Source organism: Anthonomus grandis, chromosome 3 (assembly GCF_022605725.1).
Source record: "Anthonomus grandis grandis chromosome 3, icAntGran1.3, whole genome shotgun sequence".
NCBI lineage: Eukaryota > Metazoa > Arthropoda > Insecta > Coleoptera > Curculionidae > Anthonomus > Anthonomus grandis.
Window position 1 is genome coordinate 27,012,967 of NC_065548.1, and position 27,344 is coordinate 27,040,310.

Here is a 27,344-nt window from a genome sequence, read left to right on the forward strand (position 1 = left end):
AGCGTAATCTTTCTACAAGATTAAAAATTCCAAAAAACACTGTCTCATGAATCATTAAGAGGTATAAAAGATTTGCCCATATGATTCTAGGAAATATCTCTGGAAGTCCCAAAGCTACTACTGCCAGGGTGGAAGGGTGAATTTTAAATATTGCTTATATTGAGTTATTTTTTCTTTATCCAATATTTGTGAATCCAAACACTAAATGAAAGTGAGCCTTCCAATATCCGGGCAAGGATAGCACAAGGAAGACTATATTCTAGTGGCCTTAAGGTAACTACCTACAAAAAAACACTTGCTGCGGAAGAAGAATGTAAGCATGGAAGTGGTAACGTGATGGTATGGAGGTGCTTTTTTTAAGATGTTACTGGGCCTCTTCATCAGGTAGTAGGAAAAATGGACCGGTTCATGTATTAAGATGATGTATACATGTATTATTAATTACAGTAGGAAAATCCGGTATTATTCGATTTTTTTCCTTATATTTGCAGTTAATGGAAGCGGCCCTTGAAACTTCATGAACTCATGGCAGAAATTGAAAACCTTGATGACGATGAGTTGATTCCTGATGCTATTGTCGTTCTACCTCTCGCAAATGAATATAACACTGATGAAGATTCCGGCGACGAAAATGAAGTGGATGTAAACAACCTCCCTGGAACTCAGCTGATGACTGAAGTTGAGGTAATATTTGAAAACAAGGGATCTAACCAAACTATAGTTGAGAGTGATTTTGATAGCGACGGTGACCTACCTTTGTCTACCTTTTTTACGAAAAAACGACCAAAATTATCGACATCAAAACCAAATTACTCTTGGAAAAAAGGTGACATCAACCAAGATTTTCCAGAATGGGTAAACGCAAGTGGTTCAAAAAATTCTTTATCTCCTTTAGAACTTTTTTTCAGTTTATAGATGACGAAATTATTGACTTGGTTGTAAAATATTCCAATTTGTATGCTATTCAGCATAATCGCCAAGGTGATATACATTCCAGTGAAATAAAATGTTTCGTTGGTGTTTTACTGCTCTCTGGATACAACTGATTTCCTCGACGGTCAATGTATTGGGAAAATAACAGTGACGCAGGAAATAAGTTAGTCTATTCGGCGATTTCTCGAGATCGCTTTAGTTTTATAATGCAGAATTGCACCTGAATGATAACAACAATCTTGAAAATACCAAAAAGTTTTCGAAACTGAGGCCTTTGTTTTCTACTCTGAATGATAAATTTCAGTCAGTTGCACCCCTTGAAGAGTGCCATAGCGTGGACGAGTCGATGGTACCCTATTACGGCGGTCATGGATCAAAACAGTTCATCCGAGGAAAGCTTATTCGTTAGGGTTATAAGGTATGGGTGGGAACAACTAAAAAGGGGTACATTGAATGGTTTGAGCCGTATCAAGGGTCCACAACTATTATTTCTGAAAAATATCATCCTCTTGACTTAGGGGCTAGTGTTGTACTTCAGTTTGCTGATATTATTCAGTCTCAATGTGAAAAAGCTCCTTTCCATATCTTTTGTGACAATTTTTTTACGTCATTACGTCTGTTGGCTGAGCCCACTTTCAGGGGGCTCAAATATATAGGAACTTTGCGAGAAAACAGACTTGAGAAATCAGATTGCCCTCTTGAAAAATTCAGTATGTTCAAGAAAAAATCCCGTGGTAGTTTTGATTATCTTTTAGAGGAGAACCAAAATAATATTGTATGTAAATGGAATGACAATAGTGTTGTTACAATCGCCTCAAATGTAACATCTGCTTTTCCGACACAGCAAGTCAAACGCTTCTCTTAGAAAGAAAAGAAAATGATACATGTTGAGCAGCTATGTTTGATCAAAAAATACAACGAAAACATGGGCGGTGTTGATAGGGCTGACCAAAATATAAGCCTTTACCGCGTAGGAATCAGAGGAAAGAAGTGGTATTTTTGCCTGTTTTCACATGCTTTGGATATGGCAGAACAAAACGCATGGCAACTTCATAAACATTCTGGCGGGAAAATGGAAAATTTGCAGTTTAGGAGGTGTATTGCTGCGGGATTATTAGAAACATATAAGAAAGAAACAAAACGGGGACCATCTAAATGAGGCAAATACCTGCATTATGAGTCCAGATATGATCGGATGGATCATCTTGTGAATTATCAGGAAAAGCAAACCCGCTGCGCATTTTGCCACAAACAAGCAGCATTCAGATGCCAGAAGTGTGATGTTGCACTTCATCCAAAAATGTGTTTTAAAGTTACCATACTAATCTATTATTATTGGTTAAAAAAATCTCGTTTCTAAATAAAGTTTTATAAGTTTATAAGAATAATTGAGTTTTAGTACCTTATATTTAGTACCGTAGTTTTAGTACCGTATGTTTAAACCGACGGTTTTACAGAAAAACCTAAAAGCGCAACTAAAAAATTTTACTACTAGTAGAAAAATATGTTTATTTTAACCCAATAAGTAGATTTACAAAAGTATATAACAAAAAACAAGCGTTAAAAGTTTCAGGGGTATCTGGGGTAAAAACAAAAACAATTTATCTTTATGATAAATTGGCACCTTTTTCTACTAAAGTTGATGTTACGTTCTCGTAATTAAGGAGCCAATAAATATATCTATATTTTACCTATTGATTAATAATAACCATCTATCCAATGGATTGTTAATGCTATATAAAGTTCTAGGAAATGAAGTGTAGAATGTAAGTATTTCTACGAGTACAGCTAAATGAATTCAGAGATAACTTTTGATCAATTCTTGTATAATCAGGACCATTCTAATATTTAATTTGAAAGCGCAAAAATGCCAATATTGAAGCTGTAGTCCCTCAAACATATCCACATGGGCCTGATAAAATGGAGACTAAACCGCATAATAATATCCTGATTGGTTTTATAGATTTTATCTATTCTGTTGGCTTTACGGGTGAAGCTAGTCCTCCAGAATTGAAGGTTGTGGTGTCAGCAATAAAAATATCAAACAAAAATGGCGAACAGAGTCTAGCAATTAAAACAAGAATTATATCTAAAAGCTACCAGCTACCAATTTCAACTTTCTAAGTGTAATTTGAACACGATCTTTTCAATACATAAATCCAGTATGTATGAATGCAAATTGTAGTAGTTTCTCAAGTAGTATTTGATTGTCTACTCTGTCGAATGCCTTCGAAAAATCTGTATATATGACATCTGTTTGTTTATTAATAGGTGATCAGATTTGTCATGGCAAACTTGTTTTTGTTAAAGTGATGCTTTTAAGGAGGGATAAAACCTCTTAACTATCATAAGAGTTTCTTACTAACCAGACCACCAAATAATTTGTGTATTGCGGATTGAATACATATTTTGAGTCTTCAACTGTTTAAAAAAATTCTTTATACATATTAGCAATATCCTAACAAATTGAAGCTAAAAAATTACTCTAAAATAATGAACTTGGTAAGCTATGACTCAAGCGCTTATCTTTTACATATTATAAAAATGCAACTAAAATTAAAGTAACTCATATATTTAAAAAAGTATTTATGTGGCAGTTTTTTATAATCAGCCTTTAATTTAGCAATTTAATTGTATGATATGTTAGAATTATTTTTTATAAATAGTATAAGCCTTTACGTATGAGTTTTTTCATAAAAGTCAAATTTCTTTATTAAGTTGAGAACCATTTTGGAAATATAGAAGTGATAAATTTTTTTAAGGAATATAAGAAGCAATATTAACAGATAAAATTTTATAGAAAATTTCTACTGGCTGGCCAAGCTCCACCACACAGTGGATATACAGTTAGGAAAGCTTATACAGTTAACACAATATAAACACTTAGACGTTAACCAATGCAAACTGTAAATTAACAATTAACACTATAGAAAAAGTATTTCATCGTGTCGAAAAAGCTTTAAGAATACAAATTCTTAAGCCACTTGATGCGCATCATCGCCCTGTGTTTAAAACAGTCTTATAGCTATTAGGTAGTTTATACGTTTTTTTGGTAAAAAACCTAGAGGTCAAAAATGAAATTTAAAAATTTTTAGTAATTACAAATGCAGAAAAATCTTTTGGCTGCATTTCTTATAATTTTTGCTGTTCCTGACTTTCTTTTTTTTTATATAAGCGTTGTAGTATTCTGTTCTGTTATCCTATTATACATTTACCGTTAAAGCAATTTAACTATAAAATTTACATAACAAAGCGTGTATTATCTCTCTTTCAACTAAACTACAAATTATTTAAACAGTTATGTTGTCGAGTAACAAGAAATAAACGGATAGAATATATTGATATTTTTTTTTCTTCACAATCGAACTGTATATACGTATTTTATGATAATGATACATAAGAATGTCCTATATTTATGCTGTCCAATGAGTGACCGAAATTTATATTAAAATAGGGCGATACGGTCGGTAACACATTTTTGTCATATTCCATTTATTTATATGACACAACGATAAAAAATATTGGGTATAGTTGAATATAATAATAGAAAAAGGGGTATGACGGAGTTTATATGTATATTGGTTTTATGGTAAATTTAAGCCCTCAAGATTTGTAATACATATGAAATGAAGATGAAATATGTAAATAGTCGTTTTTGTTCTGGTTATATAAATTCATAACATATTACTTATATTTAAGATATATTTAGACATACACGTATTTTCTGAAATATTACTGTAGTTAATTTCGTCTCTATACACCATAATTAACTTGAGTTTCACGATAGACTACTAATGACAATCTGTCACATCACAAAGTTACACAATTTATTCAACGTGTTCATAATAAAAAAGCATTGAATATAACAATTAAATTAACTTATGTTTTCATACTTTGCGTTAGTATTATTTAAGAAACATTACAATTAGCAGTACGTGAGTTTCATGGCCTGTAGTTAAATGAAAATAATCTATTGCGATATATTATCGTGCAGGAAATTTTGTTTTTTCTTTTGTCCCGTTCCTGTTTTTGAAATTCGAGATATTAAAAATATATTAGGAAATAAGGCCTACTGACGTTATATTTTTTTTATGAAATAGATTGACACAACAGCATTGGTAGCTAATTCTTTTAAGAATGCAGACGTGAAAATGAACGAAAAGTAGAATAAAGCAAAAGCTTGATTGCAATCGATTGCCATTTAATACATATTATTATATTGCATTGCGATTGCGTTTTAATACATATTGTTTTTAAAGTGCTCCAATATTTTTGAAGAACTAGGATTTTGTATAATAAATAAAATAGTTTTGTGTGTATAACCAGTAGGAGTATATGGTATTGCAGTGGAACTTGATGGTAAATAAGACCCGAACTATTTTTAAACGCACAATTAAAGTTAATAACAAAACGAATAATCTGTGAATTTACTTTGTACCTTAAAGCCAGTGATTAGAAGCGAAGCTATTCTGCGAATCAACATTAAGCGCAGTTGCCGTTGTTAATTATTTTTACTTTTTCTTCCTTCTTTATTTAAATAAAATGACTCACTCGAAATTATCGACTGTGCAATAAAGCATTCGGCAAAAACTTAAAGTTGCAATGTGTAACATGTAATGGTTTTTTCCATCTTGCATGTGGTAACATATCGGAGTTAGAAGCCAGAATAATGAAGGAAAATAAGTAACCGTGGCATTGCAATGCTTGTACTACGGCAGCATGCCGTAAATCACTGGGTCAATTCTCACAGCCGATTAACTCTACTCGCAAAGATGTACAATATGATGATCAAAACAGACGATCATCTTCGCTAGTTTTGCCGCATACTGACACTTCTACATCAGGAGCTGATACTGAACTGAAATTACTTATTCAAGAACTCCAGAACGAAATTAAGGAGATGAGGAAATCAATGGATTTTTTTAACGAAAAATATGAAGAGGAGTTGCAGCGCATCAAAGTCTTTTTACATATGGTGTCTGAGGTTTCAAACGAGAACCAGATTCTTAAAATGGAGGTCCAAAAACTTAAAGTCGTCTTAAATGTTAATGAAACTGCGAAAATTAGAAAAAACATCTGCATTACTGGTCTTTTGACTTCTGCAAAAGCGGAGAACAAAGAGACCAAGATAGTGAAATTGCTTCAAAGCCTGTGTACAGAGGTAAAAGAAGAGGACGTTGACAAAGTGCAACATATTCCTGTCCATAATGGAGTTAAGTCCATTATCTCTATGAAATCTGCAGATCTAAAGCAGCGCCTGCTACGTTTCAGGACATCTAAAGGAAAAATTCTGGCTTAGGTGAGACCATCGCTCCAATCTACGTTGAAAAGGAGCTTACTAAAGAGAGTTACTTACTTTATAAAAGAGCAAAGCAACAGTTAATGGACACTTATAAGTATATATGGCATAGGGATGGTATAATTTTGGTACGTAAGTCCGATGGTGAAAAATATAAAGTAATCACAAGTGATACGGATATAGAGGAAATGATTGAATAAAGGATTTTTTTTCTTTTTTTTGTGTGTGTTTTTTCTTTTTTTTTTCTTTTCTCTTATCTAGCTATATTTGGCAGTTACTGTTTATACTATATACTAAAATCTAGATTATGAATGGTAAGTTAATAGTGGGACAAATTAATATTCGCTCCTTAGTACTAAAATTTAATAATTTTAAGACATACGTTGTAGACCACAATCTTGATATTGTGGGAATATCAGAAACCTGGTTGACTGAACAAATTCCTGATGAGATTATTCAAATCCCGGGTTACAACTTAGTTAGGAGCGATCGAAGTACAAATAGAGATGGAGGGGTTATGTTTTATCTTGGGGATTGTATTTATTTTGAAGTAGTTGATTGTATAAGTAAAAATCATGCAGAACAGTTATGGATAAAATACAAAATTAAACATAATGTGTATATTTGTGGAGTTTGTTATAGGCCTCCTGGTAATAATCTTAATAATTTTCTTGATGAGTTTGAGGAAAACGTTTCTATGTTGTTAACAGAATGTGATAATTTTATATGTATTGGGGATTTTAATGCAAATATGGCAAGCCTATCCAACGATGTAAAGCATTTTATCCATTTTACATTCCTTAAGCCTAAAGTAAATAGTCGAACAGCCTACCCATCATGGACCCTCGGGACAGACTCTGTTGGATTTGGTTATATGTTCAGGAGATAATTTAATCTGTTCGTTGAATGTTGATCAAAACTCTAACTTTTCCGATAATTTTTTTGTAAAATGTGAATAAGATGTTGATATTAAAAAATCTAAGCCATTTTTTTATATGTACAGAGATTTTTAAAATTTTAATAAGCCAGAGTTTCTTGATAAACTACATACTATTCCGTTTGATACAATTTATTATTTACCGGATATTAACTCGAAAGTCCACGCATTTACCACCATTTCAATTAAAATTTTTGATGTTTATGCTCCAAAAAGGACGGCTCGTATTACAAAAAAGAAAAGCCCATGGATTATCCCTAATCTAAAATTTTTAATGTCACTTCGAGATAAATGTTTAACCAAATATAAAAAAAATTAAACTGCCGAAAATTGGGAAGCTTATAGGCAACTGAGGAATTACATTTCTGATACAGATAAACGGGAACAAAAGGCTTTCCTTAATAGTCAGATTGGACAAAATGGTTCTAAAGAAAACTGGAAACGTATGAGGGATCTTAATGTTTATGATAAATCTAAAAAGGTAGTTCCTATCGACCGTTGGTCAGTAAATGACATTAATAATTATTTTGTTAATATACCACAAATTAACCCAGATCCTCAGCTATTAAATTATTATCAGAACAATATTTTATCGAACTCGTGTGTTTTCAGTTTTAGGATGGCCACTACCGAAGAAGTGAAAGATGCTTTATTTCAAATAATTTCCAAGGCCACCGTCTTAATGTTTATGATAAATCTAAAAAGGTAGTTCCTATAGACCGTTGGTCAGTCAGTTGTGATGACATTGGTATTGACATGTTGTTGCTTTGTTGTCCCAGAATTATTCCTGTAATTGTGCACTTAGTAAACTATGCGATAGAGACATCTTGCTTTCCAGATGATTGGAAGTGCTTGCTTGTTATTCCTCTGCCTAAGATAAATAAACCTATGGAATTAAAAGATTTGCGCCCTGTAAGTATTCTTCCTACTCTATCAAAAAATTTAGAACGCGTCCTTAACGATCAAATCCGTGATCATGTCCAACAAAATAGCATAGTGCCCATAATACAGTCTGGATTTAGACCAGGCTACAGTTGTTCAACAGCGCTTTTGAAAGTTACGGACGACATAATTCATGGTATCGAGAACAATAATTTGACTGTCTTAATCCTGTTAGACTATTCCAAGGCGTTTGATAAAATAAATCACGATCTTCTACTAGCAATCTTAAAATATTTAGGTTTCACTGATTTCTCGATTAAACTAATTTAAAGTTATCTACAGGGTAGAAGCCAAAAAGTAAAGGTCAATGGCAAAGTTTCAGATTCTGAACAGTTACTATTTGGGGTTCCACAAGGATCCATATTAGGGCCCATGCTTTTTATATTATACACTACTCAGATGGTAAAGCATTTGCAATATTCTACCGTGCATTTATACGCTGATGACACACAGGTATATAAATCCTTTGGACCAGATCAAATTGTAGAAGCGGTTAATTAATTTACTCAAGATCTAGAGACACTCCTTACAGTTTCTAATAAACATTGTTTGGAACTAAACCCCTTGAAGTCTCAGGTTATGCTTTTTGGTAGAGCTCGGTTAAAAAATTTACATTTGCATGATATTCAACTAACTTTAAATATTAATAGACTTAACTTTACGGACTGCACTAAGAACTTAGGTGTAATGGTGGATTCGAGTTTAAGGTTTAGTGAACATGTAAGTATGTGCATAAGGAAGGCTTTTTCAAACTTAAAACTGATTTTTAAAAACAGACACCTACTTACAGTTGCTTTGAAAAAACTGCTTTGCGATTCTTTGGTACTATCCTTGTTGTGGAAACACAACCCATTTCTCCCAAATTATTAAGCCTATCTCTTAATCCTCTTTCTCGTTGATTTCTTTGTATTGTTATTGTAATAATTGTCACGCTCGCTACCGGCCCCTCCCCGAAAAATCTAAAAATAGATCATAAGCACGGAAAAGGTGCAGTTGCCCGCCACTCGCTCTTCAAATAATTTTAGTAAGTTTGTTATATTTTAACACAAAATGTCTCTTGAAAAGTTAAAAACTGAGCGCAAAAACAGCAAATCTGGTCTAACGAGAGCCATAAATTGGTTAAGTAATAATCAAGATACAATCACTGATATTAGTCAAGTTCAAATTCGTCAAGAAGGTTTAAAAAACATTTTGATAGATATAATGTGGCTCAAGACCAAATTGAGGGTTTTCCTCAGGCTTCTTCTACCGAGAAAGATGCTGATAAGGAAAATAGGCTAGAAACTGAAAATAAATTCTATGATACTCTTGGTCAATATGAAAATTGTATTAAAAAATTGTCTGTTTCAACTCTATAAAATGTAAACTTACCCCAGGATACCTCACATAGAATTGCAGGTGTAAAATTACCTGATATTACCATAGCGCCCTTTAATGGTAACGCTGCCCAGTGGCACTCTTTCTATGAACTGTTTGACTCTTTAATTATTCGAAATGTTAATTTATCTAATGTACAGCGCTTTTTCTATTTAAAATCTTTCTTAAGAGGGGAAGCTTTAAAGTTAGTAGACTCATTGCAAGTAACTAATGAAAATTTTACTACCGCTATTGACATTTTAAAAAGTAGGTATGAGAATTTAAATTGTATTGTTAATGCTCACTTTAGTTCTCTCTTAGATGCTCCTAGCCTTTTTCAATGTAACTCAAAAAATCTTAGAGAATTTTTAATGAACTGTAAAACAAATTTAGAGTCATTAAAAAATTTAAAGCTAACAGAATCCCAGGCATATGAATGTTTGTTAATTTATATACTTCAAAAGAAAATAGATTATGGTACACGTAGACTGTTCGAGCAAGAGCGAGACATTGCAATGTTGCCGAACCTTGATGAATTTTTGGATAAAAGGTGTGTCATTTTGGAAAATTTATCAAGCTCTGAAAGTCATAGCAATAGAAGGCAGGATAAAGTTTTTCTTTTTGTGAATAAGCAACAACATTCTTAAATAAATACTTTCTTATGCCCCTTTTGCAATAACAATGGTCATCGAATTTATTCTTGCCAAAAGTTTATACACTTACCCCATTCTGAAAAAATAAAATTTGTTGACTTGAAAAAACTTTCTCCAAACTGCCTCGGAACAAAACATTCAATAAATGATTGCAGTTCTACCCACAAATGTGCTGAGTGTAATAAAAAACATCACACAATTTTACACAATCAATACCCACCTCGACAGAATAGTCAAACCAATAATAATTATCCACCCCGACTCCAACATCATAATAATTCTCGAAACAATGTATCTCGTATGCAAAATGAAAGACCTCTCAATGAACAAACAGTTCAACCCTCTTTTGATAATTAGGTACCCTGTAGCTCAAGTTTCTCTGCCCTTTCCACAAAGAATACACAAATTCTCCTAGCCACCGCGCAAGTGACTTTGTACAATAAATATAATGTGCCTATCCAGGCCAAAATATTACTGGACAATGGATCTCAGAATTCATTTATCACCTCTCGTTTAGTAAACCAACTTGGATTCAAACCCTATAATCAAACACTACACATATCTGGAATATCGCAAAACAGTACTATATCAAGCAAAATGATAGATATTGTTCTTTACTCTAATGTAAGTCAAGATAAATATTTTAAGGTATCTTGTGCAGTATTAGATAAAATAACCCATCAACTTCCCCAAGTTTCAATCCAGGTTGATAAGTTAAAAATACCTAGTGATATTTTTGAAAAACTCGCAGACCCTGGATTTTTCACTCCATCTGATATAGATATACTGGTTGGTGCTGACGTTTATTATTCTCTTTTGTCCAGGGGTATTTTTGAGTTAGGTACTAATTATCCTACTCTACTGAACACGCACTTAGGTTGGATAGTAATGTACCACTACACTGTTTAGCGCTTCATTTACGCTCAGAGTTACAACTCTCACGTTGTAACTTTTCCCAAGAAATCAATTCTCCTTCAAACTTAGATTTAGACAACAGTCTGTGTAAATTTTGGAATACTGAAAAAATTTTTGAAGATATTCCCCTTGCACCTGAAGGTGAACAAGCAGAAGAAATATTTGTTTTAAAGACCCAAGTACTAAAAAGTGGCTCCTATCAAGTTGATATCCCCCTCAAGTCTCCAGCTGAGCATCTTAAATTGGGTGACTCATACACTATTGCCGAAAAACGATTTTTCCTTCTTGAAAAGCGGTTTCAAAAGGACCCCTCTTTGTTTTCTCGTTATCTTCCTCTAAGAGTTCAACAGGATATTCTTTGAATGACGTAACACTTTAGGTTTTACAGTTTAGCCTGAACTGTATGACATCTTATGTCGTTTCAGAACCTTTAGATATGTCTTAACCACTGACATTGAAAAAATGTACTGTCAGGTGTCAATAAACCCTGAACACAGATTTCTACAAAATATTTTATGGAGAGATAACCCCAAAAATCCATTAAGTTGCATAGAGCTCTCAACGGTAACTTATGGAACCAATTTTGCGCCTTTTGTTTGCACTCGCGTGTTAAATGAAATTGCTCAAATCAATTCACAAAAGTTTCCCTTAGCCTCTGAAGCAATTATGACTCAATGTTTCATGGACGACATTTTGGCCGGTTGTGACAAGTACTGTGAATTGCAGACCCTTTATGACGAACTCACTGAAATGCTTAAAATATCTGGTTTTAATTTGCACAAATGGTGCTCAAATTCACAGAAATTTTTGAGTCAGGTCTCTGAAAAAGTTACTCACGAGTACAACATGAACTTTGATGACACTCCTAATAAATTATTAGGTTTGAAATGGAATCCAGTTGAGGATGTACTTTGTATCTCTACGCCCCAAGTCCCTCAGACAGATCTCTTAACAAAAAGAATGGTTTTATCGACTATTGCCCAATGTTTTGATCCATTGGGTCTAGTAAATCCTGTTATTGTCCAAGGAAAAATTTTGATGCAAATTCTTTGGTGTAAAAAGTTGCATTGGGACATAATTATCACAGATGAAACTATCATATCAAAAGGGAATGATTTTATTAAACACATATCTCTTCTTCAAGGTTTAAAAATTTCTCGGAATTTATTTCTCAATAAAACTATCAAAAATGTTGAATACCACGGTTTTGCAGATGCCAGCTTAGCTGCTTATGGAGCATGCATATACCTTATTTACTCAGATAACACGGTCACATGTAATTTGATTTCATCCAAATCAAAGGTTGCTCCGATTAAGAATATTTCACTTCCCAAACTTGAATTGTGTGGCATCGTTCTATTAGCTAAGCTTACTCAGAGAATAGTAAAGAGTTTTGAGAAGAATCTTAAATCAAAAATTACCTCTATAAATCTATGGTCTGACTCGCAAATAGCTCTCGCTTGGTGTAAAAGTCACCCTAGTAGGTGGACTGTGTTTGTAGCTCATCGAGTATCCTTAGTTCAGGATCTTACTTCTGATTGTGTGTGGCGATACATTAAATCGTCCGAGAATTCAGCAGATATGTTATCTAGAGGACTATTTTCTCAAGACATTTTAAAATCTGGATTTTGGTTTCACGGGCCAAAGTTCTTAAATTCGATGGATTTAAATTTGAAAGCCTTTGATACTCCCTCCAAAGAAACTAATCTTCCAGAAGAGCGAAAGGTTAATTTACACGTAGTAGAAACCTTTTCGTCTCGAGAAAGTGGATTCTGGCATGATTTGTTTTTAAGGTTTTCTAGTTTTTCTAAGCTTCAACGAGTAATCGCATACATTTTGCGTTTTATTCATAACTCCAAAAATAAATTAAGTAGATCTGATGGCGCTCTGACAGTCACAGAACTTAGTTCGGTTCTTCAACTAATAGTTCAGATACTTCAGAAAAAATATTTTTCTAAAGAAATCTGTGAGCTTAAAAGTAATAAGCCTCTCTCTAACAAGAACTTAATTTGCCTAAAACCCTTTGTGGACTCTTTTGGCATTCTAAGAGTTGGTGGTAGGTTGGATTATGCTGAAGTCTCTTACGATCAAAAACATCCAATCCTTCTTCCAGCAAACGATTATGTCGTCTCTCTCATGCTTTCACGTGAACATAAACGTTTAAGTCACGCTGGGCCGCAAAACGTACTCTCAAATTTCAGACTTAGATTCTGGCCCTTAAATGGCTTGCGCCAAATTAAACGCTTTATTAGGAATTGCACAGTCTGTTTTCGATTCAATGCCCAGACAAATCAGCAAATTATGGCTAGTCTCCCAAAAGAAAGAATAACAATTTCACGACCCTTTCAAAAAGTTGGTGTAGATTTTGGTGGTCCTTTTTTCCTCAAATCCTCAAGGCTTCGAAAAGCCAACGTTATTAAAGGTTACATTGCTCTATTCGTGTGTATGTCCACAAAAGCCGTTCATCTTGAGATAGTCTCAAGTTTATCAACTGAAGCCTTCCTAATGACATTTAAACGATTTATTTCTCGAAGAGGCAATCCCACAGTTGTGTTCAGTGACAATGCAACCAATTTTGCAGGCGCAAGAAATCAATTAAGAGAACTGTACGAGTTTTTCCGAATTGATAAACAGTATGATGCTTTGAAGACGTTTCTAACTCAAAACGAAACCGAATGGAGGTTTATTCCCCCTCGATCTCCTCACTGGGGAGGTATCTGGGAGTCCGCAATTAAAAGCACAAAGTATCATCTATACCGAATTATGAAGAATTCTCAGTTTACGTTTGAAGATTTTAGTACTATTCTTTGCCAGATAGAGGCTATTTTAAATTCTCGGCCGCTTTGCTCTATGTCTAGCAATCCCTCTGACTTCTCCTCATTGACCCCTGGTCATTTTTTAATAGGTACGTCCCTAACGGCCTATCCTGAAAAGGACTTAAAGAAAATTCCCGAAAATAGACTCTCTTTTTGGCAGAGATGTTCACAGATCCAACAAATTTTTTGGAAACGGTGGACTGTGGAGTACCTAAATCGTCTCCAAAATCGACCAAAATGGTTTCGGTCATCCAAAAATCTCGAAGTTAATGATTTGGTCCTCCTCAAAGAGGATGAAACTCCCCCTCTTAAATGGCCTCTAGCTAGAGTGACTGAGGTTATGAAGGGTGCAGATGGAAGAGTCAGGGTGGTTAAACTCAAAACTACTGACGGATATTATACCAGACCTATCACAAAGGTCTGTCCTCTACCCGAAGAAAACGTTTAAGTTTCTCTTACTGAATCTGATAAATAATAAATCCCTAAATTTCTATTCTTGCTCTCATTATTCTATTGGTCCTTCGAGTTAATGTTACTTTTTATAGTAAATCTCTTAATTCTCTTTTTGCTTTGTTTGAAGCTAACAGCTTCAACTCGGGGGCAGAATGGGGGCTTCGGGTATAATAAATCTCGGTCACTTGTCCCAGTGACACATTTTTTCTTATTCTCTCGTTTCGCGGCTAAAAGCCAAAACTCTCGGCAATAGAGTAAATACTCCTAATAAAAGCAACTAAATACTCGTAAATTTCTCGTTCTCGCTTAATCTCGAAGCTAAGTCTGTAAAATAAGTTAATTAGTAATTACGGTATTGTGTGCACTGTGCAGTAATATAAACTATTAGATTATAAGCAATTTAACGCTCTTTTTATTCTTCCATTGAACCAGCGCAATCCCAGTAATGTTTACTCTAAAACAATCCTATTTCAATTTTGCAGATGTAATTTGTGCACCATGTTTGTTAGCAAGAGATATATTCAAAATCACTGTGTGAGGTTGATTGGAGGTTTAAGTGGTGGGGAGCAAGGGGTATCGGCTAAATTGAGGGCGTTACAATGGCTTAGAATGGATGAGAGACGTATTTTCCACTTATTCGTCTTATTTTAGAAGATAATTGCGAGAAAATGTACTGATTATTTATATTGAAAAATAAAGATTCGTTCTGAAATACATAGCTTAGATCTTCGTAATACAAGTGTCATTACAATTCCATTTCACACGACAACTACTTTTAAAAGATCCTTTAGTTATAACATAGCGAATCTTTATAACAAAATTCCGCGACACCTACATTTTTTGCCATCAGTTCATTTTAAAAAACGCATTAAGGGACATATTATTCTGTTTGTATAATTAGAGCGGCTATTGTATTATATAGAATAATTAGATGGTATACACTGACTGAGTTAATGGTTGCCAGTAATTTTGATTGATGTAATATAACAGTGGAGACTCTGTAGAATAATATATTATGTGGCTAAATATATATTATAATATGTGATATGTATATATTATAACGTATTTACTGTACATTAGTTAATAATTAATTAATATTTAGGCTTCCTATGTATGGTTCAGTAGAGTAGCTACTAGCTAGACTGGGCCACATTTAGGTAATCTATGACAAATTTATTACTATTTTGATATCTATGTATTATGCTATGTATAATGCTCGTCGTACAGTTTCATGTGACATTCCAGTTAGACGTGCTACTGTACGGAGAGAATTGGTGGGTTCTGCAACGAATGTTCCCAAAATCTCTACTTGAGCATCTTCGTTTAAAACACGCCGACTTGCCCTTTTTTTGTTTCCAACTGAACCCGTTTCATTAAATTTAGCTACTACGTCCAAAATGTATCTGTGACTTACATTACAATTAGGATTTCTATTATTAAAAACTTCTGCCGTTCTTCTTGCGCATCTTCCTTGCTCGCCATAAATAAAAATCATTTCAATTCTTTGCCTAAGCGTGTATACCATAGTAACTAACAATAACACACAAATTATCGAAATAATTTTAACTGATTTAAATACCTAGTGACATTGACTGGTAGGAAAGTTCACTAAATACTATTTTAAATTTCGGATCATATCATCGAACTGTATTGAGACGAATTCCATTGCAAACGAAAATAAACAAAAAAGAAAAAAAATTAAATGTTTATCTTTCATGACCAAAAGAATTTGTCGGATTGATAAATACTTTCAGTGAGAAATGCACCGGTTCGCTTTATGGTCAAACACGTTCCAATAGAAATCATAGCTTCAACGTATTTAAAATACTCACAGGAATAATGTTTAATAATAAGTAATTTAACAATGTTTAAATAACCCTAACTTGGCAACGCAGCACTCAAATTTAAAAAATAAGGTGCCAAAATGTAGAGAATAAAAAGTTCTTTCAAATGAGGTATCACTCAACCCCTATTGCCATTTAAGATTTTTGAGAGGGAGGTTCTGGGGGGTAGGGGGTTGAAAGAGGCGAAGTAATTTCTGCATAAAAATTGTTCCCCCTCGATACTAAAATCGACGTGTCCTAGCGATTTTATAAAAACCTAACCCGTTTCGAGATAATAGGGGTGGGAAGTTTTCAAATTGACACCCTGTATAAGATGACCCAAATGATCCTTTTTAAATTTTGGATATAACCAGGATAAAGAAAATAGATCAAATAATCCCTATAGCATTATCCGATTTGACTCTAATTTAATTTTTGAAAACATCTTGTCGAACTTGCATTGTCTTATTTATTTAATGTAACACGACGTTTCGGTTGGTAAGTATCTCCAACCGTTATCAAGTGTAAACTGGTATAACGGTGGATAACGGTTGGAGATACTTACCAACCGAAACGTCGTGTTACATTAAATAAATAAGACAATGCAAGTTCGACAAGATGTTTTCACTGTACCATTGTCTACCACCTTCAAAAAACAAATTAATTTTTGAAGTTTATTTGATGTACTGTAAATTGCTGTTAAATTTTTCTGATGTATTGTTCTTTAAAAAAATTGTTATATCTCACTCTATTACTCTTATCTATTATTCGAATACAATTTAAATTTAGTATTTCGCATATAGAAAATAGCCAAATGATCTTTTTTATGGTTCGAACATAACCAGAATTAAGAAAATACGATTACTAATAGCGTTTCCTATTGTTCCGATTTAATTTTAATTTAATTTTTAGATATAATTTGTTTAACCCTAAATGATTTTTAAAATATTTTGATGTCTTGTGTTTTAATAAAATTGTCATATCTCAGTCTATTACGGTTATCTATTATTCAAATGTAATTTAAATTTGGTATTTAGGTTATACAAGATGACCCAAATAATTCTTTTTACATTTTGGACAAAACCAGGGTTAGAAAAATAGAACAATTAATCCCTATAGCATTGTCCGATTTGACTGTAATTTATATTTTAAAGATATTCGTTAAATAGATAAAGAGTGAATCAGATGATTGCTAAACAAATATCTTAAGCATCATCAATAATTATCAGAATAACAATTTTTGTTTTTGACGTTAATTTGGATTACCTTTTCCAATGGAAATCACACTTTGATTATGGTTAACTAGCCTTGAAAATTTGGCAGTTTTACAATAAGCTGTCTTCAAACGATAATGTATTACTTTCCTAATGATTTATAAACAAGATTAATCTCCTATTAAAGGAACATTTTTCTCAATTTAACTTTATTTTAGAAAGAATTTTTATTTTAATGAATGATCTGGTTTTAAAAGCGTGAGACATTAGGCGAGCTTGTACTGATTTTTTTTTAACTAAATATTAATTAATAAATTAATTTGGAACAAGAGTAAGCTAATCGATAATATAGTACATTCAGCTGGAATTTCGTTGAACGAAGGCACTAAGTACAGGAAGTAATAAGCGGATTACTGCACATAGCTGGAATACATTTCGGGAAATAACGTGCAGCTGTATATTCCAACTTCATAAACAGTCAGATATTGTGTGTACATTATATGTTTATATACTACAGCTTAGCATCTAGAAGCTTATCTAATAAGCCTATATTAGTATTTTGGCCAACGTATAAACGAATTAAATGTATTTATCACTTATATATTGTATATTACTCAATAAAATAACATTTTTATTAAAGTTCTCATAATTACAGAGAATACGTTATAATCACCATTTAAAAATTTAAAAATACTCGTTAAAAAATGTTTTTCATAGTAACCTCTATGAAAGCTTAATTAAATGTTAAAAGTTTTTTCTCAGAATTATCTCTTTTCTCATCAATTTTGCTTTTCCAAAAAAACCACCTGATTTCTTTTTAATGTTTGACCTAGTGTCTCATAAATTTTTTTCTACTTGTTTTTACGGGTGTTTTTAAACTAGCTGACCTTATCAGCCTTTTTGACAAGTTACTCTTTATCTTTTGAAGACAAATGTTTTCTGAATCATCTTTATAGGTGTAATGTCTGCAAATTTATTTTTCAATATTTAAAAGAACTCTGATGAATTCTGATGCTTGCTTATTTATATACTACTTAATTTGCTTTCTTCAGCAAAGATCTATTCAAGATCTTGTTTTTTAAGCAACTTCTTTCACACTCCGAAAAATCTTATCAAAACGAATATATTAATTTTACATTCTTTGGTCTATGATCTACCCCCAGGGAAAAATTATGGAATTTTAAAAGGTATGACCTTCGTATTGGCTTAAGTGGTTAATAGTTTGTCCTCCAATTTTTTTTACCATATACCTATCGTATTTATTAAAAAAAAACATTAATAATTAAATTTAATTTTAATTACAAAATAATTATGGTTTTTTCATTGTATTAGTAGAACCATTTGGTTATTTTTTTGGTAATTACCATGCTGCTAATATTATTACGCTTATATCAGGATCGATGTTAAAGAAATTCTTCTTATAAACATTTATGCAATCTACAATATCTCTGTTAATATTATTTATACGTTTATTATTAGGATAATATAACAATATTTTGTCACGATTTTGATAAATATAAAGGATGTAACTGTAATACAACTATAATGATAAGTAAATTTGAGTGTAGTGACGGAGCGGGGGTATTGATGTGTGCAGTTGGTGGTGGGAAGGACATTTGGAATTTCGGTGTCAGAAATGGATGATTTCGAATATTTACATGCAAATGGGCAGGGAACATTCACAAAAGATCATCTGTGCATAGCACATCTTAATGTTCGATCCCTAAATACCGGGTTTGATGAACTTGTTACCTATATTTCTAAGTATAACTTTCATTTGTTTGGCTTATCAGAAACGTGGTTGACACCCCAACATGACTCTAATACATTTAAGATCAATGGGTATACATTATTGAAAAATGATCATGGGGTAAGGGGGGGAGGAGTTGGTATTTATATAAAAAAACCATATTAAATTTCAGAAAATAGAACTCGATATAATAAATAATGCTTATAAAATTATTGGCGTTAAGATTCAACACAAAAAAAAAAAAATATTTTTTGCTTCGACCTACCGCCCACCCTCCTCCAATATAAATTTATTCATGGATTGTTTAGAAGATCTTCTAAATTTTGTCAGTACCCTTTTATGATCACGTAACTCTCACAGAAGATCTAAATATTAACTAACTTCAGCAAAGAAACTCTAGATCAAAATTTTACACTTTAGTCCAGCCATTTGATTTAAATCAGCATAGTACAGATCCCACTCGAATAAATATTAATGCTCAAATCAACACTCTTCTAGATGTTATTACATCAAATAGTAACTTTTTTTCCAAAACCGCTAAAGCAATACCAATCTCAAAATATTTGTCTGGTCACTGCCTAGTTTACAGTGTTTTTGATCTAATTGTTGAAGTAGGGGAAAGGTATTTGGAATATAGAAACTATAAGGATCTTTATTATAACACGCTTGAATTAGATGCATATTGTTTGCCATGGGAAAATATTTATTATGTGAGATATGTTATTATAAAATAAGAATGATTTAACTCCAACATTTTAAGTTTAATCAATAAGCATGCTTCTATTATTCCGAAAAAAATTACTGAAAGAGAAAATAGACCATGGATTACTCCCAATATTAAATTTTTAATGAAATTGCGGTATAAAGCTTATAATAATTATCTAAAAGATAAAAGAGACTCACGTTTACAATATTTTCGAGAACTGCAAATTTATACCAAGCACGCCATTAAGCGGGAAAAAATTGCATATTTCAATTCAGTCAGTTTAAAAAAAGGAAAGGATTTCTGGGCAACCGCAAAAAGACTTAACATTACTCAAGCCTCAAAACCTAAAGTTCCTCCTTACTTAGCTGATGTAACTAAAATTAATAACTATTTTTCGAATTGTAACAATGCTGATATTTTCTCCCATTATAAAATTGAATTTTACAGACAAAATATATATCACAAAGTGACAAATAATTTTTTTATATCTTTATTAGACTAAACAAGTCTGAAAAAAATTGAAAATTCTATAAAAACAAATGTAGCCGGTGTAGATGGAATTTCTATACGTGAATTTTTTAATTTTTGTTTTCCATTTTGTAAAAAGCCTCTTATAAATATAAGTAATACTTGTAGAACACTCTTAGAAAACGTATATCCAGATATATTGAAACAAGCAAATATTATACCGTTACCTAAGATATCCAATCCTGTAAATTTTAAAGATCTGAGATCAATTAGTATTTTACCTGCCATTTCCAAAATATTAGAAAAGTACATATCTAATCAATTAACCATTTGTTTTTAAATCAATGGGCGTAATTCCTGATTTTCGAAAAAATTTCAGCACTACCACATCTCTAGTAAAATTCATCAGTGATATTAGAACTATTCTGGATAAAAAAGAAATAACATGCGTTGGATTTTAAAATGTTAGTAAAGCTTTTAATACTATTAATCATGAAATGCTTTTAGCCAAACTAACATATTTTCGATTATCTAAGGATGCAATCTGTTTATTTAAATCGTATCTTAAAAACCTAGCGCACTGTATTTATTTAAAAACAGAATTTGGCAATACCATCAAATCCAACTTTTTACCTATGAATGCAGGGGTACCACAGGGATTCATATTGGGGCCACTCCTTTTCTCTGCTTATGTAGCAGATATGCATAATGTCCTTACACAAGCCAAAATAGAGTAATATTATTGATGACTCTCAGGTATACCTTTCTTTCTTTTTCTCCGAGTGATTTTTCTATATTTCGACTCTTAATGAGAAAATTTAAATGATTAATCAGTATGCGCAAAATCATAACTAAACAAATCATCGATTATTATTTTTAATTACAATAAAAATCAAGTAACAGAATTATCTTACACTATTAATATTCAAATAAATGACACCTCTTTGCCAGCAGTTACTAAAGCGAAAAATTTGGGAATGTTTTTGGATAATGCCCTCTCATTTCAAACTCACATTAAACAAAAACTTGGTATAGCATATATGCGTTTTAAGGAAAATAAATTACTTAAAAAATATTTGCCACCAAAAACTAAATATTATCTATGCAATTCATTAAATAACTCTAAATCTATTTAAAAGTTATAAAATGCATGCATGCATATTTCATTTGATATAGCATTCAGAAATCACATTATCTCACGTTTAAATAATAATTTGATTTTATCAATGCTTAATAAACGCAAATATCATATTTTTTTGTTTATATACTGAGTAATAAAAAGTGGAGATCCACCATATCTAAGAACACTTTTGAGTGCTCGTGACTATATTCACTCTACTAGAAACAAAGCTGATTTTAATAATCAATTACATAAATCAGCCAATTTCCAAAAATCTTCTAGCTATTTTGCAATACAGATGTGGAAGAGTCTTTCACATGATGTAAAACAAATGTCGCATAACTTTTACAAGGACTTTATTAAATCGCATCTTCCCGAGAAGCAAAGGAGATAATTAAAACTTATTTATTTTAAGCATGTTAATATATTTGTATTGCATATGCTTCAGTGGTTTAAAAAAGCTCCTCATAATTTAAGTTATTTTTTTTTACATTACAAGTGTAAGTTTACCTTATATATGTCAGAATTATATTTTATTTTATTTTATGTGTTAACCTGGTTCTAATATTTTATATTTAAACTATACCTCTATATTACTTGTAAAGTATTATAGAAAGCAGGGCTACTTCACACAAGCTTGTATTCAAACGAGTCTTGTGGATCGGTTATATGATCGCGATCACGTGGTCCTTATTTGTCATATTTTTTTAATTATTATTGGTTGTAACTATAACTCTGTATCATGAAGACAAATAAAAAAAAGCTTTGAAGTTGAAGTTTGAAGTCAGGTGACTATTTTTTGTGTATTGAGTATTTACATCTAAACAAACAGTTAGGACATTATTTAATGTTTATTGCATTTAGGCCAAAAACTACATATTCAGACAACTGTTTCATTTGCAGCTAGTACATGTGCGTGGCTATACTGTAATGCTATGTCTTTTTGGGGATATTAAACAAATAGTTTTAACATTTGCTCGAATTTTTGATAGCGTTTAATTTGACTTGGGGCTTTAACTGTCCAAGGGTTAGTGTAATTTGTGACTCTTCCCTAATTTCGTCAATATTTTTCCTATAATTACTTCAGTAGATATTATCACCACCGCAAACAAGTTTTTAATGAATAAACCATCTGCTGGTTCTGATACCATCCCTAATTTTGGAAAGATCGTGCTTCGACATACGTTCCGCTCCTTCATTTCACATTTTTAATAAACTGATATTTAAAACTGCAGAATTTTGACCAGCCAGGGTATGTCTGGTTCATAAGGAGGAAGATTCCAATTAACTGTAACTTTTGTAACTTTTCAAAACTTCTTTATTACTTTAATTCAATTTTTTTTCTAAAATTTGATCAAATTTTAGTTGAAATTTTGTTTTTTTCTCGTGAAGTTTTCAAATTTCTAAAGGAAATAGATAATTAGATGTAATTTACACTGACTTTAATAAAGCCTTTTGCTACACTCATATCTTATTGATCTAAAGCAATTTACAGAAATTGATATTCAATTGGATTTGAATCTTGGACCACTTCTTTTCAGTTCATTTATTAATAACGATCTTGTAAACAAATAATTCCTGCTATTTAAATTTTTTAGATAATTGCCAGTCTTACCTAGTGTAATTTTTTTGCAGCTGATTCACTTTGTAAGAGTCTGGTGTATGACTAACCAACTTCGCTTAATAGTAATAAAATGCTATGCTATATAGTATTATAGAATTAAGACACCTGTGTAACATGACTATAAGATTAGTCATGTTTTACTAATTTAAAAAAATCTAAAAATTCTGATTTTGACATTATATTTATTTCAAGGCATACTCACAATTGTTTTCGACATCGAAAAAAATACTTCGGGAACATCCAGAATGTTGGCTTTTGTAATAAGAAACTGCTGCCTATTTATTGACCTCTTAGAAATTAAACTTCTGCTTAATAGGTTTGGTAAATGGAGGCTGGAATCTGGTTCTATTGTTGTTTGAAATATAATTTTATTTTTTCGAATCCTTAGTATTTATGTCATACCAGTATTTTGGTTTAGAAATAATAGCTTTAGTATTTAATCAAGCTTCTTTTGTCAGAGTTTCGTGTTCAATCTCAATCTCTTACGTATAATACTTCATCAAGTCAGTTATTTGTAGAAGCTTGTTACTAACTTTGTTGTAAAGATACTTTCATAAATATGTGTTTTTAAATATTTGCAATTTAATATTATTTGTTTAAAAATGCTATACAGTTCCTAACTTGTATCAAAAGAACTCGTCTATCATCTGAAAGAGACCTACGTAAGTAGAGAAAATTTTTTTTTGTATCAATCCAGTAATATTATCTTGCCAAGACGATTAAGTTACACATACAAAGATCATTTAAATTTATTTATTTACGGATAATATGATAAAGTTATTTTGAGAACATGTGATACATTTGAGATCTACCACAAAGTACTGTGCAGTTTTAGATCTGTATGAACAAAAGTACTAAAAATTTATACTAATAGTTAACAATTAAAATATTGAAAATGTAATTTATGGATATCTTGCGGCATATTTAAAGATATCTACCAGGCCAGTAGTATAAGAATAAGAAATATTTCGGTTAATAATATACAGGGTGATTCATAAATGTGATATGATACACAACTTTTTAAATTTAAATGGAACACCCTATATTTTATTGCATTTTTGGATTGCTTTAAAAATTCTGCATAGCTTTTATCAAGCATCGTCTATACCAAAACTTACCCGTCTGTAAGATATTTAATATTTTATCAAAAAATCGACGTTTGCACGTCTCCACAAAAACAAAAATAATTTACTCATTTAGGATCCTACAAGCCAAATATTTTGTAGGTTGTTAGTGCATACTTACACTTACTTTATGGTCCTATGAGAGTTTGATAATATTCTACAGGGTGTTCGCAATACTCTATCCAAAACCAAAAAATGTAAACAACCATATCTTATTTTTTTCAAAAGGAATGACCCATATTTTTTTATCTTAAAATGTTCACAATGTGATAAGCTTTCTTTTTTATTAAGCATATCCTATACCTATCTGTAATAGTTATCGAGTTTTTTACACTTTTTCCTAATTTCGCCCTGAAAATCCACAATAGTCTCGTTTTAATTTAAAAGAAATTTGCTTAGTTGTCCATGGAAATAACAATTGCACAAAAATCAAGCAATTACTTTGACAGAAGATTTAATATTGTCAGTTTATCACTAAAGCAAAACATTTTTGCATTAAAAATAAATTTTTCGAAAGAGGATATGGTGAAAATGATTATTGTTTCAACTGTACTTTTTTTTCAACTTTAAAGACGTTTGAAAAAACAATTAATTAAACCTTAAACTTTAAAAATAGTAAACGGAACTGATTGAAAAGCATTTTTAAATTTGGCATTTTATTAAATGATACCAAAATGTACAGAAAAGAAATTTTGTTTAAAATTTACCAAGTAATAAAATCTTAAAACTAATCGAAAAATCAACAAAAAAATATTCCTTAAATAAAAAAAATTAAAATTGTGAACAATAACAACAACAAATGACTAAACCAAAAGGGTATGTACATTAAACTATAAATAATGTTCTACATGTCCACCCTGGTGTTGATCACACAAACGAATTCGTTTAACAAAAGAACTTTTTACTTTCTGTAACATTTCTCTAGTTACTTCTTGAAAAACATTCCGAATTCTTTGCTTCATGTCGTTTTTGGTGGTAACAGGCCTTTGATAAACTCGATTTTTCACAAACCCCCACAAGAAAAAATCGAGTTTTGTGAGGTCAGTGAGGTCAGGAGATCTGGCTGGCCAAGCAACTGGTCCTCTCCTGCCAATTCATTTATTTTGAAAATGGTCATTTAGATGGGCCCTTACAACACTAAAATGAGGAGGCGCTCCATCTAATTGTAGCCACATTCGTCTTACTGTTTGTAACGGTAAATCATCCAGCTCTTCTTCGAATTCATTTTGCAAAAAATCTAGAAAGTTCTGACCGTTCACTGCCCCATCAAAGAAATATGGACCAAGAAGCTTTGTCCCAATGATACCAACCCATACATTAAGTGACCATCTATGTTGATGATTCAGTGGTATCACATGCCTTGGATTTACATCGTTGTAATAATGGAACTTGTGTCGGTTTACAAATTCATTTTTATGAAATGTCGCTTCATCAGTGAACAACACAAAGTCAAAAAAGTCCTGTTGCAGTTGGATTTGCAAGCCCAGCGGCAAAAGTTTCGGCGATTAGCAAAATCTTGATCGCTTAATTCTTGTACAAGCTGTACGTGATATGGATGAAATGTATGTTTCCGGATGATTCTATTAACAGTGGATTTTTTAATGTCCAAATTGAAAGGCAATTTGCCTACAAGAGACATGCGGATTTTCTACTAGGGCTTGCATAACAAGCATTTTATTTTGTGGATTTGCCTCTGTTTTTTGTCTTTGTGACATTTCATAATTTAAATTTCTAGTTCTTTCAAATCTCTCTTTTAGTCTTTCAAATACCAATCGATTTGGATGTCGTTCCGCATTCGGATATCTCTGTGCATAAACTCTGCTTGCCAGTAAACAATTTTTCTCACTTACACCCAAACAGTAAATCATTTTCACCATATCCTCTTTTAAAAAATTCATTTTTAATCCAAAAATGTTTCGCTTTAGTGATAAACTGACAACACTAAATCTTCTGTCAAAGTAATTGCTTGATTTTTGTGCAATTGTTATTTCCATGGCCCAACTAAGCAAACTTCTTTTAAGTTAAAACGCGACTATTGTGGATTTTAAGGGCGAAATTAGGAAAAAGTGTGAAAAACTCGATAACTATTACAGATAGGTATAGGATATGCTTAATAAAAAAGAAAGCTTATCACATTGTGAACATTTCAAGATACAAAAATATGGGTCATTCTTTTTGAAAAAAATAAGATATGGTTGTTGTCATTTTTTGGTTTTGGATAGAGTATTGCGAACACTCTGTAGAATATTATTAAATTCTCATAGGACCATAAAGTAAGTGTAAGTATGCACTAACAACCTACAAAAGATTTTGCTTGTAGGATCCCAAATGAGTGAATTATTTTTGTTTTTGTGGAGACGTGCAAACGTCGATTTTTTGATAAAATATTAATCTCACAAACGGATAAGTTTTGGTATAGACGATGCTTGATAAAAGGTATGCAGAATTTTTAAAGCAATCCAAAAATGCAATCAAATATAGGGTGTTCCATTTAAATTAAAAAAGTTGTGTATCATATCACATTTATGAATCACCCTGTATATCCAAAAATATTTTTATGTTATGCACTTTAGACAGTAAAGTAACTTTGTATAAAAATCACTGTATAAGCAAAGTATATAGATTTCAACAAGTAGAATCACATCTTTGATCGCCTCAAAATGACGCCTTTTTTTATAAGCGATCGTAAATCACTTGTAAACTACGCCGACACCCCTCACATGACAGGATACAAGTCCGTCCACAAGGTTCACACTAAAAATGCGTTTACGAGGGGCAATAAGGAAAGTATTAAGTTTAATAATATTATTGGGTAAAATCAAGGTTTTTTTATTTTAAAATATTTTAATGAGTTTTGACGCTTATTCATTGTGACACATTAAATAAACAACAACTAGGTAATAGGTAATATTATAATGTATGCATCCAGTCGCCATTTTTTCTTTGCTTTTATTTCTTTTTATAATACTAATAAAACGCTTAAATTTGAGTCAAAACCTTAGGAATGTTGTTAAGAAAACTAGAATCCCCTAAAAACCCATTAATCTTAAAAATGTGTATCTAATATAAAGGGTTTAAACCTAAATGTATACCTTAATTGCCGACTAGTTAAGCTGAATTTATACAGACAAATGGAATAAAATAAGGCCTTATTTGACATTTATGCATTTAAACAGCAAAATAAAATAAAATAAGAAATAAGGAATTACCA

At 31.8% G+C, this 27,344-nt stretch overlaps 1 protein-coding gene across 3 annotated transcripts in view; it reads left to right on the forward strand.

The window, feature by feature from the left end:
• The window catches only part of LOC126734603 (neutral ceramidase), a 294,220-nt gene that overhangs the window by 251,178 nt on the left and 15,698 nt on the right, over positions 1 to 27,344 (forward strand). The gene's annotated exons all lie outside the window — the stretch shown is intronic.